This window comes from Pholcus phalangioides, unplaced genomic scaffold (assembly GCF_987345545.1).
Source record: "Pholcus phalangioides strain wild (caught in Gottingen) unplaced genomic scaffold, Ppha-v1.0 ptg000001l_1, whole genome shotgun sequence".
In the NCBI taxonomy this organism is placed as follows: domain Eukaryota; kingdom Metazoa; phylum Arthropoda; class Arachnida; order Araneae; family Pholcidae; genus Pholcus; species Pholcus phalangioides.
This window is the reverse complement of record NW_028301594.1, coordinates 17,407,029-17,422,894: the sequence shown is the minus strand read 5'-3', so window position 1 is coordinate 17,422,894 and position 15,866 is coordinate 17,407,029.

The following is a 15,866-nucleotide window of genomic DNA, read 5'->3' as shown; positions in this document are numbered from 1 at the left end:
ATGCGAGAGAGAAAGGAAAAAAAGGAGCAGATATAGAGAACACAACATATATGAGAAAGAAGAACGAGATATTAAGAAACATAGCTCGAGGAAGAAAAATGACAAGGATGGTCTCTTACTGTAAGAAAGAATACGATTAAAGACATATATTTTTCTATTTACGAGAAGAAAAAAAAAATGAAATGAAAGTTGGAGAACATAAGCGAGAAAGAAAGATATTTGAAACCGAAAAAGCAATGAGATTTTTTATCTCTACTAATAAGTAGAATGAAGACAAAAAAAAGTAGATCTTCAAAGGAGCAGAGTGAAAATAGAAGGAAAAAGAAAGGTAACAACATGTAGTAGTATGATCTTTTTTTTATACATGCTAGAAAAGAAGATAACGAAAGAAAACGAAAGAAAAAAGAAGAGAAAGGGAAACTGAGGAAAAAAAAGATCCGCGGGAGAAAGAAAGAAGGATGTATCTCGGAGGAAAGACAAGGTCCAAAACGCCGAAAAGTGTAAAAGAAAGATTTAAAAACAAATCTGATTAGAAAAGAAAAGAAGAAAGTCGTGCCCAATTGGGGAAGATATAAGAATATTGATATTTGTTGGAGAAAAAAATGCTGAAAAATACAAATTCTGAAAAATTAAAAAAAAAGGAGTGTCAAACGACACAAAAATTTATAGAGTGAAAGTGAAAAATAGCCTACTGTATTTGAGTTATAAAAGGAAAATACAAGCGGAACATTGAAAAAGAAAGGTGGATTAGTGGATTGAAAAAATGATTAGTGGGAAGAAAAACAGGGAACCGCTAAAAGAAAGGAGAAGAAAAAGTAAAAAGTTGAATGGGGTAGGAGCAAAAAAAGTAAAGTAAAAATGAATCAGAAAACGATGTTGAAAAGTAGGAAAGAAAAGAATAATACAAATGGTAAGGAAATATAGGAAGAGAGGGAAAAGAGAAAGACAAGGAAGGGGAAAAAAATAACCGAACAGATGGTAAAGAAATAAAAGAAATGAAAAACAACAAAAGGAATTAAATAAGCATAGAAAGAAATAGGAAAAACGTAGGAGAGGAAAAAACGAAAAATAAACAGATGTTGAAGAAATATGAAGGAAAATAGAAAAAAAAAGAGTAAGATAGGAATAGAAAAACAGGGAACACACAAATTGTAGAGAAAATGAAAAAGGAATACTACGAAGGAGAAAGATAGGAAAGGAAAACCAGATGGAAACAAAATAACTAGCGAAGAAAAATAAAGCAAAAATAAGAAAGGAAGGAGAAAAATAAGATGTATCAAAAGAACAAAGAAAAACAAAAGATATTTCCGCAGAAATGGGATAAAATGAAAAAAGTAAGAAGGGTAAAAAAAAATGGGATAAAAAAAAAAGAAGAAATAAGTGAAAAAAAAGCAGAATACAAATTATGTGTAAATGTAACTGTGTAAATACATAAAAAACGGGAAATATTACGTAAAGTAATTATTTTCTGTTTACATTTTCGACGTGATTACGTCTTCGAAATTATCTGACGATATTGGGAGCATTCGCAAAAAAGTTGCGTGACGAAAATGCTCATATCTCAGAAAATACGCAACGTCAAAAGCAATGGTATCATGGTATCGTCAGATGCACAATGCAAAAATGCATTCAGTTAGAGAGAGAGAGAGAGAATGATATCACTCCGGTTTCAATATCTCTTCCCGTCTGGGCACCAGATCTACTTTCTTGATTAGTATCAAATTGTTTTACGCTGTATCTCGAGCAGTTCACAACGAAAATAGACGACATTGGTATCGTTTGTTAGCTATTCCAAAGACAAAGCCGATGATATATTGCGCCAGTACATACCACGTGATTGAAGGCACAAAAAACGTATTCACGTCAAAACTTGCGGCCGTGTGAACTGGGCGGAATGACACTGCCTACCCTAATTTTTTTAGACACTAAATTACAGTAAAACCTCGATAAGTCGTCACCTCAAGTTATAGAAAAATTACGACGGCTTAAGCGGAGTGACGACTTAAGCGGAGTACCGTCAGTTTTAATGTGCAATGTTGCGAAAATCATATAAATTTAAAGTAATATGACATTTATTAAAGTATGAATCAAAATTATACAATATTAATAAAATTTATAGATTGCGAAAAAAAATACCCACTTTTTTTACCTTTTTTATCTCTTATTACTTAAATTATTGTATTAAAATGTACTGTACACTTTGATTTATACTAGTAATTTTTAATTTAGACTAACAGAGCAACTGTTAGAATAAGGAGCTTTTCTTCATAATAGAACTCTCTATTTCACATTAATTTTACATATACAACAAATTTATAATTTTAAAATTATTTAAATGTTTTAATTCTTCATCAGTAGTTCATGATACAACTACAAAGTAATCTCGAACACTTTTGACTTGGTGGAGGGGCCCTGGGCAGGGAAAAGTAAACACAAGACCACAACTTGGGAAAGAATGTCTAATTTTTTTCAACAAAGATATTTTGTTTAAGTTTCAAGCCCTAAATTAGTAGAGCCAATACAGAAATGAGATCTAGCTCGAACAGTTCCGAACGTTCCAAAAACCTTAGTCGCCAAATGAACTTCCCAGCGTAACTTTCGTTACTTAAACTGTTCCGTTTGGGTATATAGGATTTTATAGTAACTTTTAAGCATATGGCAATGCTGTTAACAAGCTCTTTTATTAATGGGAACCATAAAAATAGTTTGTTCCTCTTTCTCAAACTTTTTCATAGTGACGAGTTAACCGAAATTAGCGACGAGTAAACGAGGGTTTAATAACATTGTTGTCTATGAGAGATGGAAGGGGCCTGAAGAAAAATGACGACTTAACCGAAGTGACGACTTAACGAGGTTTTACTGTATTTTCTGTTCGTTTTATGTATATTTCTCCTCGACTTGAGGAAAAATTGAAAGATATTGTAAAACGAACAGCAAATAATTTACTTTTCTGTCAATAGTATGCCTCAAAAATGTTATAATACCCTTTGACAAACATATTAAAAGTACAAGGCATATTTAGCTGACCTAGTACAGTATATACAGAGTGATTATATTTAATTCCCCTGGCCGCATTTTACTGGCGAACCGTTGTTCCAAGAGAGGCATACTTCCAATTGAAAAAATTATCCAAATAACGTGTAGAACTCAGATACGTCATTGATGTTGCAAGGGGGATGTGTAGTTATTAAAATAAAAAAATTAACTTCTTATACAGTCCCGGTGCCAAAAACCCAATTACAAAGTTGCTGCCCTGTCTTTTCCGAGGCCAACAAAAAAAAAACTCTCTCGTTTCTAAATGCAATATTCACTAAGAAAGATGAACAAAAACTAACGGACAACGCTTCTTTCCCTTATTTTTATGCTGTTCTTTCCTAACTTTCCCCAATTTTTGAATTCTAATATCTCTGCGTATATTGGACTTAGAAAAGTGGGAGTCTTTTGTTGGCCTCAAGGGAGAGAGGGCAGTGACTTTCTACTTGGGTTTTTGAGGACAGAGTGTCCGTATAAAAAGTTAATTTTTTTATTTTAATAAGTATACAACCCCTTGCAACATGAATGGTTTATCTGAGATCTATTCATTATTTGGATAATTTTTCTTATTGGAAGTGTGCCTCTCTAGGATCAACGGTTCGCCAGTAAAATAGTACGGCAAAAAAGAAATTGAGTAATCATTCAATTAAAAATTTTTATATAAATTATTCATTAAAAAATTTATATAGAACTAAATTATGCAAATTTTACATTAAACGCAACTAGAATAATGAAATCGCACACTTGAAGATGAATAAATATTTCGATAATTTGATTTATGGTTATTCAGGAATTCACAAAAATTCAATTATTCGGTTTCAATAAATTAGAAAAAAAATTCATTCAACTGTAATAATATTTATTCTTGTTGGTGAATAATATTAATGCACAGACTAATTATTTGTAATAATAATTGGGATCCTGAAAGTAATTAATAACAGACCACGATGTAATCAGTTTTGCGTTTCGGGAAACATATTTCAAAGAGTTTAACAAACTCGTGATTAAAGAGTCAGACACGCGTTAATTATATCTTTAAACTAATGAATTATAGTAATTAAGTCCTATGGGGTGGGGGAAAAGAGAAATTGAAAAAAGATTTATTTCCCGTTATTTTCCAATGAGAGCAGACCATGATTATCCATTTGTGACCCACACTTCGTCTTTTTTCTGGAACAGGAACGGGAAAACGTGTTCATGCACGCGAATCAGCTTTTCCATTTATTTTTTTTTACCTCGTGTGACAGATTCATTAATAATGAATGGCCATATGTTACTGTTCGGAATCAGGATAAGTAAATGGTCATGACCGAAAAAATAAATCGATATTCGAGTATTTCAGTATTATGGGATTCCGTCTCGTCGGAATAAATGAAACCTCTCATTTATGTAGATGGTGAAAAAGATCGAAAAAAAAACCGATCACATCGTTGCGGTATCAGTAACTCGGAATGAAAGTTTTAAATTTCTAGAATAAGAACACAGATGGCGACATCTGCATGTAAATTTCATAAAATATCAAAAAAAAAAGAAATTGAAGTAGTACTTGGTGTGTCGGAGTAAAAGGCGATCACAAGAGCTTTATTTTGCAGGAAGTTTTCTGTTTTTTGACTGGGATTAGCAGATCCCGAAAATTGAAATTGAAGACATATGCGCACGCGCTTTTTACGACATCACTTACATGTTTTGCGATAGAGGACGCCACCATACTGAAGAGGACGGTTAGAATTTGTATACAGCGTATTTTTTAGGAATGCTTTTTAACGGACGGTAGAATCATGCTTTGGGTGTTGTCGTTTTACCCATTTTGTCCATTTCTGAATTGTAGAAGGAACTGAACCATCTTAATTCTGAAATTATTTCTCTCATTTATTCATTAATTTTAGTTATCTCTGAGATTATCTGTCATTAATTCTCAATTTTCATTTCTTATGAATTTTCATTAATTTTGAAATAATTTGCTTCACACAATTTCGAATCTTCATTAATTCTGAACTTTTATTCAGTGCCGTCTTAACGCATGGGCTCACCTGGGCACAGCCTGGGAGCCTCAAGAGAAGAAGGTGCCTCACAAAAATGAGATCTGGTTGAAATTTTCGAGAATTCGCCAGGTAGGGCCTCAGAAAAATCACTTGGCTCTGGAGGCCCACGATGCTCTTGAGACGGCCCTGTTTTTAATCACTATCTTCAAGAATTTATATCCGCACTCTATATTTTATTTTTGACCGAAGCTGAATTGGGGAACCCACAAAATATTTACGTCCCGGGATTCCCAATTTTTCAGGACGGGCTCTATCGGCAGTGCTAGGAGAACTTCAGAATAGCTCTCATAGAGCATGGGTTTTCCACTTGAGTTCCGCGTAGCCACGGGGTTCATCAAGAGTACAGGTGCGCAAACTTTCCAATCCGCGGGCCAGATGTGCGGTATTTCTCCCACTAGTATGTCAAAAACTAAAATTTCTAATGAGATCATTCGACCCGCATTTTACGGGACTTTTTTTAAATAAAAAAATTTCCCCTTTTCCCTCGATTTTTTCAACGAATCTTACCCGAATTTATATTTCCTTCTGAAATCAAGATTCAGATTATAAATTATGCGATAATAATAATCATTGTATAGTTATCATAATTAATTTTACTCAAATATATTCATTCCGTATATTTGTCAATTATGTATATTTTTCGTCCTTTGGTTAAATATACATAATTGACAAATATAATACATTTTTATCAGTTGTGAATTGCAATAGACCTCTATTTTCCGCCATTGGCGATTTTCTAGCGATTTCAGTTTTTGATATTTGATAGCTTTTCTCACCTTTGACAATAATTGGCAACCTTACGTAGCTTTGCCATTCCCCCGTATTGAGGGAGTTATAACGGTTTGAAATTTTGTGACGTGTTTCAGTTTTCTTACTCGGTTACGCGCTATACATCCAACGGAAAAAAAAGATTGCCCCATGCAGCGGGTTACCGCTAATTGAAAATGAACTGAAATATTCAACTCCGTTTGAAGCCAAGTTCAGTTATTTTTTTTCCGCGGTTGGCGCTTTTTCATCTTCGTGTTTAGAATAGTGATGTTAACCTTGTTATTCCATGTTACTTTCACCCCACTATATCGGCAAATTTTATCACCAGATTTGCAGTGCGTTCGCCAAACGAGATCTACTTAGAAAAATTGTTTTCCCATAATCAACACTTTTTTTGCCAAAATGTGGTAATTTTTTTTCTTCGCTGTCAAGTGAAATTTGTTGAGGGAAAAAACTGGTTTGCATGACTTTAGCTTTGATTACTCTCAGGGTTGTAGCATTGCTATCATCAAAAACGCCAAGTTGTACGTGTAATGCACGTTCGGTCAATTTGGCAGGATTCGAAAGTGACGTAATCAATGCGATATAGCTAATGTTATATCGACGTAACTAATAGGATATAAATCCATAATTATTGGTCAAATAAAAAAAAATGAAAGCCTTTTTCCGTATTAGTCTTTCTTAAGGAATCACGTGTGTAATTATTGGGAGGTCGATAGTATCCACCCGGCATGGGAGAAACAATCATGTTTAATTCAAGTTGACTCGTGTTATTAAATCTGGACTCAATTGTGACTGGAAGCACTCAACGGAAAATCACGACCACCACTATTTTAGTCCATGAATTGCTCGTAAAATTTGGAAGTGATCGTAATTATACGACGTTTTGTTCTGAAGAAATATCGCATATCGTATATCATTTCTGGTGAATTTCGTCGCAGTGAAAGAGTCGAATTCCTAAGGCTTCTTCTTGTTTCCGTTTAGTGGAAGGTTCTTATTGATCGTTTAGGGGCTTTCTCTCTCTCTCTCTATGTTGCAATTCCCACTCTGTCTAAAGGGAGAAAGAGTAATGGAGATGGGTTGGGAAAAGAGGTCGGTGGTTCGTTTCCCAGAGGGAAATCCCGGATTCTCCGTTCAAACAACACACACACACACACTACGAAAATTCTGTTACGATTTCGGTGCTGTTGCCATGCCTTGATAGGGGGGATCGCGCATCTATTGACGGTGGATAAAATGACGATAATTGGACGTGATTTGTTGCGATCGTTATTGGATCTTAATAACGCTCCTTAATGTCTTTATATAGGATTATAAACCATTATAATCGAATTATACTCAAATCTTTTTCGAATGAGTACGTGTCCTCCTCTTTCCTCTTTATCAAGATTTTTTTCACTGTTTTAGATAATTTCTGGCTGATATTAATTGACTGTCAAGTTTTTCAAAAGCAATTTTCGCATTGCATAAAATTATTATTAGATAGAATGAAAGTTTTGTTAATTTCTCATTATTTAATGGAAATTACAATTGTCAGGGCCGCTCTTACCAGACGCTGGACCCGGTTTGAAAATAATAAATGGGTCTAGGGCCGCCATCTAAACTTTTTCCGGGAGGGCGGTAAAGATCATGTACTCAATGTATGTATGTATATATACAAATACAAATACAACGCCACAACAGGCAAAATGCCCAACGAGGTGACTTATATATATATACACCATTTATAGTGAATTTTTTAATGCCAGGGGGAGCAAGCGCTCTCCTGACGACGCTGTAAGATAGATTTGTGCCACCCATTTTGGAATAAAATTTTCACCGTGACATAGCTCAAGAAGGCTTGGCTGTAAGAGGGTTTGTAGGACCCATCTCGAAATCGATGGTACTGCGAATTGATTTCGGGTAATGACCCATAATTGAAGAATCCCTGGCTATAAAAGGCTGGCTAAAAAATACGACTCTTTTTGAAAAGACATTGTAAATAAAGTTTCTGTCATGACCATAGCTCAAGAATACTCGGCTGTAAGTGGGTTTATACGACCCATCTCGGAAGCCCCTGCGACACAAGTTTGTATCGCGACCCATAGGTTGAGAACCCCTGGCGTAGATTAATCATTTTTTTGCAAAGGCAAAAGTGGATATCGAGTAGGGTTACCAGACGACCCCATTTTTAATTGATCTCATTTCAAACGTCCTCATGCGTTTTTAAAATTTTTCTCTTCGTAATTTTCCCCGGGTTCCATTATTTCTCCTCCCTTTTTTTCTTTCCTGAAAAAAAATGCACTGCGAAAAAAAAAACATGTTTACAGTGTTTTTTAAGTACATTTTTACAGTATGTTTTTTTTCTCTCACATATTCACATCGTTTTCGGAAATTGAGAGCCATACTTTCTACTTAAAAGCAACCCCCCTCCCCTTCAAAAAATACTATATAAATATTGAATGTCTCTGGTTTATTGATTGGAAAACATATTGTTGTGCTTTGTCTGCACAGAAACGCCATCTGTTGTGAAAATATGCAAGTGAGATTTCCAAGAGTGTGTGCGCATGTGTGGTCATTTTAAAGTTTCGAGATCTGGCTTTAAAACAGCTGAGGTGAAGACCGAAAAAGATAATAACAGCTCCGTTTTGATCGAAAAACTGCTTTTTTTAAGTATAGTGGGGGCGTCATCTGTTGTGGTGTGAGATATGAGTCGTTAAGTAGGTAGCACAAGCATGTGCGGTCATGTCAAAGTTTCCAAATCTAGTTACTTTTTACGTCAAGATAATTTGCCAATTAAAAAAAATAGTTATCACTAATTATCCGAGGAATTAATTAACATTTGCTATTACAAAAAATTGAATTAGTACAAGAAAACATCGCTATTATTTTCATTAATGGAATTATTGATTTTCTACGTCTATGGAACACAGGCAATCTGTGCACCGCTGTAGATTTTTATTTTTTGTTCCCGAAATTTATTTCGGCTTTAATTTAATATTTATAAACGAATTTTACATTCGTACGCACCCCGAGGTTGTTTTTTTGGGCAAAAAATATAATCAGAGATGAAACTGCGCATATAATATCATGATGATTATAGTGACCATATTTGTAATTGATACGTGACATCGCCGATTCTCACCAAACACGTTGCCAGTTGTTGGTGAAATTGCCAAATATTGCTTAGGCCCCTTTCACGTGGTCTGCATCCGCATGCCTTTTCACACGAGCACATATTTCCGGACGTTTCACCCGCATCTTAAAGGCTGATTTTGTTTTCATCCAATGAACGCCTTACGTGGATAATGTTTAATAAAAGTATTTAATTTTAAAAGTTAAGGAATTAAAAGATTTGCCCATTTTTGACCGTCACGTTTGTGTCACACCTTTTTTTTGGATATTATTGAATTTACAACGTCTGAGCTGGATTGCCATCTATCTCTCACAAAGGAAAAATAAAAAGAATGCATTTTTTTACATTCTCCGCAGTGAGAGAAGTATTATTTTTGTGACTACTCCCGCAGCCAAAAGGTTAACCTTATGTGGTCCTATATCGAGGTGGACTCGACATAGGTCTGCATCAGCAAACAACGGTATTTAATTGCAACAACGACTTCTTACAATAATGGGAAGGCACTGTGAATTCGGCATCTTAGCAGAACTCATAAGCTATACAGAAACTGCAAAGGGACGATCTTCCAGGGGCCTTACTCCTTGCGGAGGAAGTGCTATAAAGTACGAACCGTACCAACGAAATGTCGGAGAAACCTCTGACCCGCAAAGAGTTAAAATGGAAAAATGTTGAAAAAATTTCATCAAAATGTGTAAAAAAATTTTGAAATTTTTTCATCAAATCAAAAAGTCTAAAAAAGGGACATTTTTTTGAAAGAGGAAATCGGAAAACTACGGAAAAAATTATGTTAAAAAAAACGAAAAGTACAGAAATACGGGGAAGAAGGAGTTGAAAAATGCTTCAAAAAACGGGACATTTTCTGTAAAAGCGAATAATAATAAAAAAAAAAAGAAATACGGCAAAGAGTTTTTTTTCAAAAAACGGGACGCATGATTATCTTACTTATTCTCACGCAAATCCGTCGTAACATTCCGATGAAATTCCAAGGAAAAACAACCGAATAACAACGATCTATAAAACACTATAAAGCCGATACTGTAAACAAAATACGGAATTTCATTCGTAGCGGCCATATTTAACTCCTCTAGCGAAACTAAATTCCCGTTTTTATTTCCCATATTTCCCAATGAAATAAAATGAATTTTCTCTCCTTCCGTACTCCCATTCAAAAAAAAGAAAGAAAGAAACAGCAACATAAATATGTATATTTCTTATCTTAAAGGTAATACGAGAAGAATACGGGACAAGTAATACGCATTCTGAATTATTCAGTTGTTTAATGTCATCACAAAATGAAAAGCAGTTTTGGCATTTCGCCTGTTTTATACTGTACGTACCAATGTGTATATCTCTAGGGGGGAAAAAAAAAGGGAAATTTGATGTTCGTCGGAGGGGAAAAAAAAGGAGCCAAATACTAGGAAAAGATTTACTGCCGTTCATTGTATAACGCTATCCGTGAAGGGGTTAATCTGAAATTACGACGCGAAATATCCGTAGATGTAATGTAATCTTCGTTGCCATTTTATCGTAGTAAGTCTAAGGAAACCGATAGATTTCTAGAAGTACCATGTGATCCGTATTTTACGGGACATTCCGGTATTTTCCCGTAATCGTGGCCGTCACGTCTTTTTTTTCCCCCCCACAAAATTGTCCCGTTTTTTCACTACGTATTTTAACGAAGCTTATTTCTATTGATAATCTCTAAAATAAAAGAAATCGTTCGTGAAAATAGTTTTTAATGCATACTTACAAATTACATTTTATATGGAAATAATTATTTCTATACATATTTGAATTCATCTCACATATTCTCCATGTTTAACGTTAATTTTGTGAAATGCATTTTAATTCCCTGCGATTAGTAGTAACCCTTAACCCTCAGCGTAGCACATTATAGGCGGTGATAGACTTGGAAGTATGGGGGGGGGGCACGATGATGATTATGTCAATTCACATATACATTAGATCACCATGGGTCAGCAGCATCATCCTGAGATGATTTGGATTTCCCCCCCAAGAAATTGTTTAGCATAAAGCTCTTAAAATGAAGTATAGATGGCACCTGCATATATTCTAGTTTTTTTTTCGCAAAAGTAGAACTTTTCCTTTAAACCGAACACAAGTCCGGTCTATCGCCATGGGCAATTTGCTACCGATTGAGTTGTGCCGGAATCGTGAGTGCACCTAGCAGTCTGAGTGCGTTGTTGTAATACACAACACCACTTTACCGCACACCAACTCGGGTGATATATATCATCATACTGCAATTTCCAACCAGTGGAGTTGGGTGGGAAATGAAGGCGCCATCTTTCCTGTTCGGAGAGGTAAATCGCCCAGGATCGGCAGGTAAAGAAGTTGTATCTAAGGTTCTATACCAGGACTCGAACCTTCAAAGTGGAAGACGAGCGTCTTACCACTGCTCCACTTGAACGCTTGTATAAGTTTAAGTGTAGGTAAATAAATTAATAAATTTTAGTGCTGCCATCTATACTTCAAATCGTGAATGAAGTGTACTGATTAAATATTTGCACCGTTGTAGGCCTGTTGCACTCTGTGACGAGACTTTTTAACGTGGACATCGGCTCGCATTAACGCCTCGAATTTGTTAACCACAGAAAACCAACTTCAGACGAACACCAATGCGATGGCGTTCGAACCAGTGTTCTTGCGATGCGAGTCCGTCACTATGACCACTCAACCACCACAGCGGCGGTTTGCTTGTACGTATTACGTGGGATGATTGTACGTTGTTGAGTAGTGGTGGAGTGCAAGCCTGTCCTCAATTACTATTTTGTTGGTGATTGTGATTTCGATTCTCTGTTTGTATTACACTTTTTATCTCGATTATATTATACAACGAAAAACGCCAACAGACTGAAATAATATTCCATTTGAAGCAGGTTTCCATTTTAAAAAACGTGCGCGTGCATTTACAAAAGCATTTTTCAATGAAGAGACTATTTTTTGATTCCATCGAAGACAGATTTCCGTCTCATAATGTGTCGGTCTTAGGTATCAATGCACAGTCATGCCTCGGCTTACGAAGTTTTCTGCTAACGAACGTAATTCTGGAACGAACTATCTTCGTTAGCAGAGGTATTACTGTATTTTCAATGTATGGGTTTAATTACCATCTATCTTTCAAAAAAGGGAACTGAAAATTTTTTTTTCACGCAGCCTTTTCGAAAGCAGCTTTTCTCCGACTATTCCCGCACAGCCAAAGGTTTAATTTGCAGCAAAATGAATTTTGTTTAGCAATTTTAGCCATAATTGGCATTGTCCTTCTCATTTTTTGGCGGGAACTGACAATGTTACGTATTTTTCACCACTGTGGGTGGTCATCCTATTAATATAGAAGGTGTCACATAAATTCGTAAACAATTTATATATTTATAAAAATTGAAGGGGTTGGTATATATTTGAATGCGGTTTGCAAAAAAGTTATTCTCACGAAGGGGGGGATTTTTTTGGTGCAGAAAAAAATTATTTTTTTGTCGTTAAAGAGTGCTGCATGAAAGAAAATCACCGGAAATATGTGAATCTGAGTCATATAAAATGCATGGTGTACGATTTATATAGTGCTCGTTTCTGGATATTTGTTTCTGGTGATTACAAAAGGTTCTTAATTGTCATGTTGACATTGAGGTGAAGCATGCCGACATTTTGGAGAAGTTGTTTTACCTCAGCCACGAATCACCGGCTGAAGCGTTACTAACATGTTGGACACAGAAGAGATTGAAGAAAGGTTCAGATCCAGAATTTGGTCATTCGACTTCGTGCAGTGACATCTATTGAGAAAAAAGATTAATTAATATTTTTCTCATCAAAAAAAAAAAAAATTCCCCTTCGTGAGTACAACTTTCTTCGCACAACGCATTCAAATACAGCAGTCCCTTCAATTTTTAATAATCTCAGTTCAGTCCTGTCGTTGAAAGATTTTAAAACTATTTTTCAATTCACAGGATACACTCTAATAATAACACAGGTCTACAGCCAAAAAGCTTCAGAAACCGAAGTAGGCGAAAATTACAAATTCTGAACAAGAATCTGACAATAAAAATCGCAGATTGGCTCTAGTTTTTGTGATAACACGAAAATTAAATTTCAGTGGAAGTACCATAAGCAGCATGCGTATCAAATTGAAACTGCGCTATAAACAAATATAGCAAATGGTTGCCAAAGATAATTCAGCGATTTTAGGGTGATATTGTGGGGGGGGGGGGGGACTAATTCCGAATGTAGCATTGGTTTTGCCAAATTGGCTCTAGTATTCGGGATAATTCATACTCTCATCAATGTGATTTATATGCTGCTTATGTATTACCATTGAGAGAAATTTGATTTTCTCTTTATCTCGAAAACTAGAGCGAATCTGCTAAAATCAATGGCAGATTCGGAATCAGCTGCCACAATATACCCTAAAAACCATTAAAATTTTCTTAAGAACATTAAATTTTTTTTTTTTTTTTTTGAGCAGTGTATACTATAATTTACTTACATATACACATTTCCTTTTCTAAAAATTGCGTACACATTACAAAAAAAACTGTAGCCAATTTAGCTTTTTCATATTCGTATTCATCACATTGAATTAATTAGGAAATGGCTTTTTCCATCTCGGAAGCGGAAAATTTTTGAAATTTTGTAGACCAGTGTAATTTTTTACCACACACAAATATTTATATTCATTTTTACAACTTTTAACTGATTTTACACATCCTTGCCTTTGTTCTTCACAATGCCTCGGAAAGGCTATTTACAAGTCGTCAGACAGCCTCTTTGGGCTGAGAAACGACGAAATAAATTAAATTCTGTTTTGTTCAACTTTTAACTTCCCGCAAGAAAAGAATGTTTTAGCAATTTCAGCTATAATTGACAATTTTCCATATTTTTCTGGATGAGAAATGTGGTTACCATATACATTCTACACGATTGCTGGGAAGTTATAATTAATGTAATCAAATGACCCATATCTTCCTGTCTTTTTTTAAAACATAAAATGTTTACTTGGTAATCTCGAGCTGAGAGAAATCATTCATGAAAGTAATTTTTAATTCTCATAAATTACTTGCATTGCGATAATTATGAGAATAGATATAAAAATTCATTTCTCATATTTGCCATGTTTTTTTTTTTCAAAGTTAATTTCGTGAAATATATTTTAAATCACTACTATAAGCAGTAACCCTTGATTTTCTGCCAATTTACATTTTTAAGCAATTTCAGCCGTAATTAGTACTATTTTCGTACGATCGAGGGGGCACAAAAGGCTTAGGGAGTGGATCGCAATGAATTTCTTAGAGGAATTTTGAGTTCTTAGCCATCAAGCAGCATTGAAATTGACAGAAATTGGTTACAATAACATACACAACGGTGTTTTCTTCCAATATATTATTTATTTTTTTAAAAATATTTTTCGCATCAAAAATAATTTTTTTTATCATCTGGGGGGGGGGGGAAGCACAGTGGTCTTGTGCCCCCAACCCACGTATGTCCCTGATCCCAATAGGCGTTAGAAGGGCGGAGCTGACGAAATTTTGCTGCGGTGGGGGGGGGGGTGTCAGAAAAGGGCTAAAAATCTGCTAACGTAATACTTGAATTGGAAAAAAAACATATTTTCCTTAAATAAACCTAACCATATTTCCTCGAGAAAAATACGGAAATTTAAGATCACAATACGGGAAGTCACCGATCGTCACCAAAAATGATGCCAATGATCAGTGAAACTGCAGCTAAAATCACTGAAAAATCGCAAATGACCGGAAATGAAACGCTCCTGCAAATCTTGCTGTATTATAATGCAATTCAGGAAAGAAAAATTAAGTTGAACAATGACAAATTTATGCGTTGAATATTTATATAATTATACTTAATAACTTGGAGGTCTGAGTGAAGAATTAAAATCCACATAAGGCCCGTTTACATGTGCTAATATTGCGGTAGCATTTGAAGTTATAGCACCCGCTTTTGAAGACTTTTTTCCTTTTTTTCCCTTAAGCAGTTATTAGTGGAAATTCTTGAAGCGGGCTTTAAACCCGCTTTTTCTACTTCCCATGTAAACGGGGCTTAGACTGTTGGAAGCATGAGGGAAAAATACTTTTTTAATGTAAAAAATCGGCAATTTTTTTCAAGGTTTGTCAAAAATTACGGGAGTTAATGCAGTGATACTTATCCCGATATCACTGCATTAACTCCCGTAATTTTAGAGTACTGAGTATCGTCACAAAAGACCCGTTTTTCCCGGTTCTTTTTGTAACGGTACTCAGTACTGATCCCAATATCACTGCATTAACTGGATTCAAATCAGTACAACACATTATTACAAAACGAATAGGATGAAAAAATTCACTGAAACAGTTTAAACGCATAAAAGGATTTTAATTGTGATAAATTCGTAAATTTTATTGGTTTCGGGAAAAATTACCTTTTTCTTGGATAATGAAAAATTTCCCCTAATTTTGAGTCCACCCCTTGAGTAAAATGGTGAAAAAGAAGGATTATTTCCCCTCCATTTTCATGGGATACGTATATCTATAGCCATTTATTTACGACACAATGGATCACCTAGAAAACAGAGCTTCTCTCATGTTAAATCATCGAAATGTTTAATTATGGAAGAAAATTTCCTACCGGGTGGAAATAGCACACACACGTCACACAACCGCTAACCTCCCCTCTATCTCCACCGCACCTTCTTCCAGGAAACGTTCCAGAAATTTCTGAGGAAAAAAAACACACCAGAGAAACGATATTACTTTAGCAAATGGATCGTCATCAACGTGTAAGAACTTCGAGCGAGGGGTCGCTCGAACATTGCGTGACGGATCACTCATAGGTTATCTTTTTATCCCCCCCTTTGGAATGATCTATCTCAGCGGTTCTCAACCTTTTTTTGACTGACGGAACCC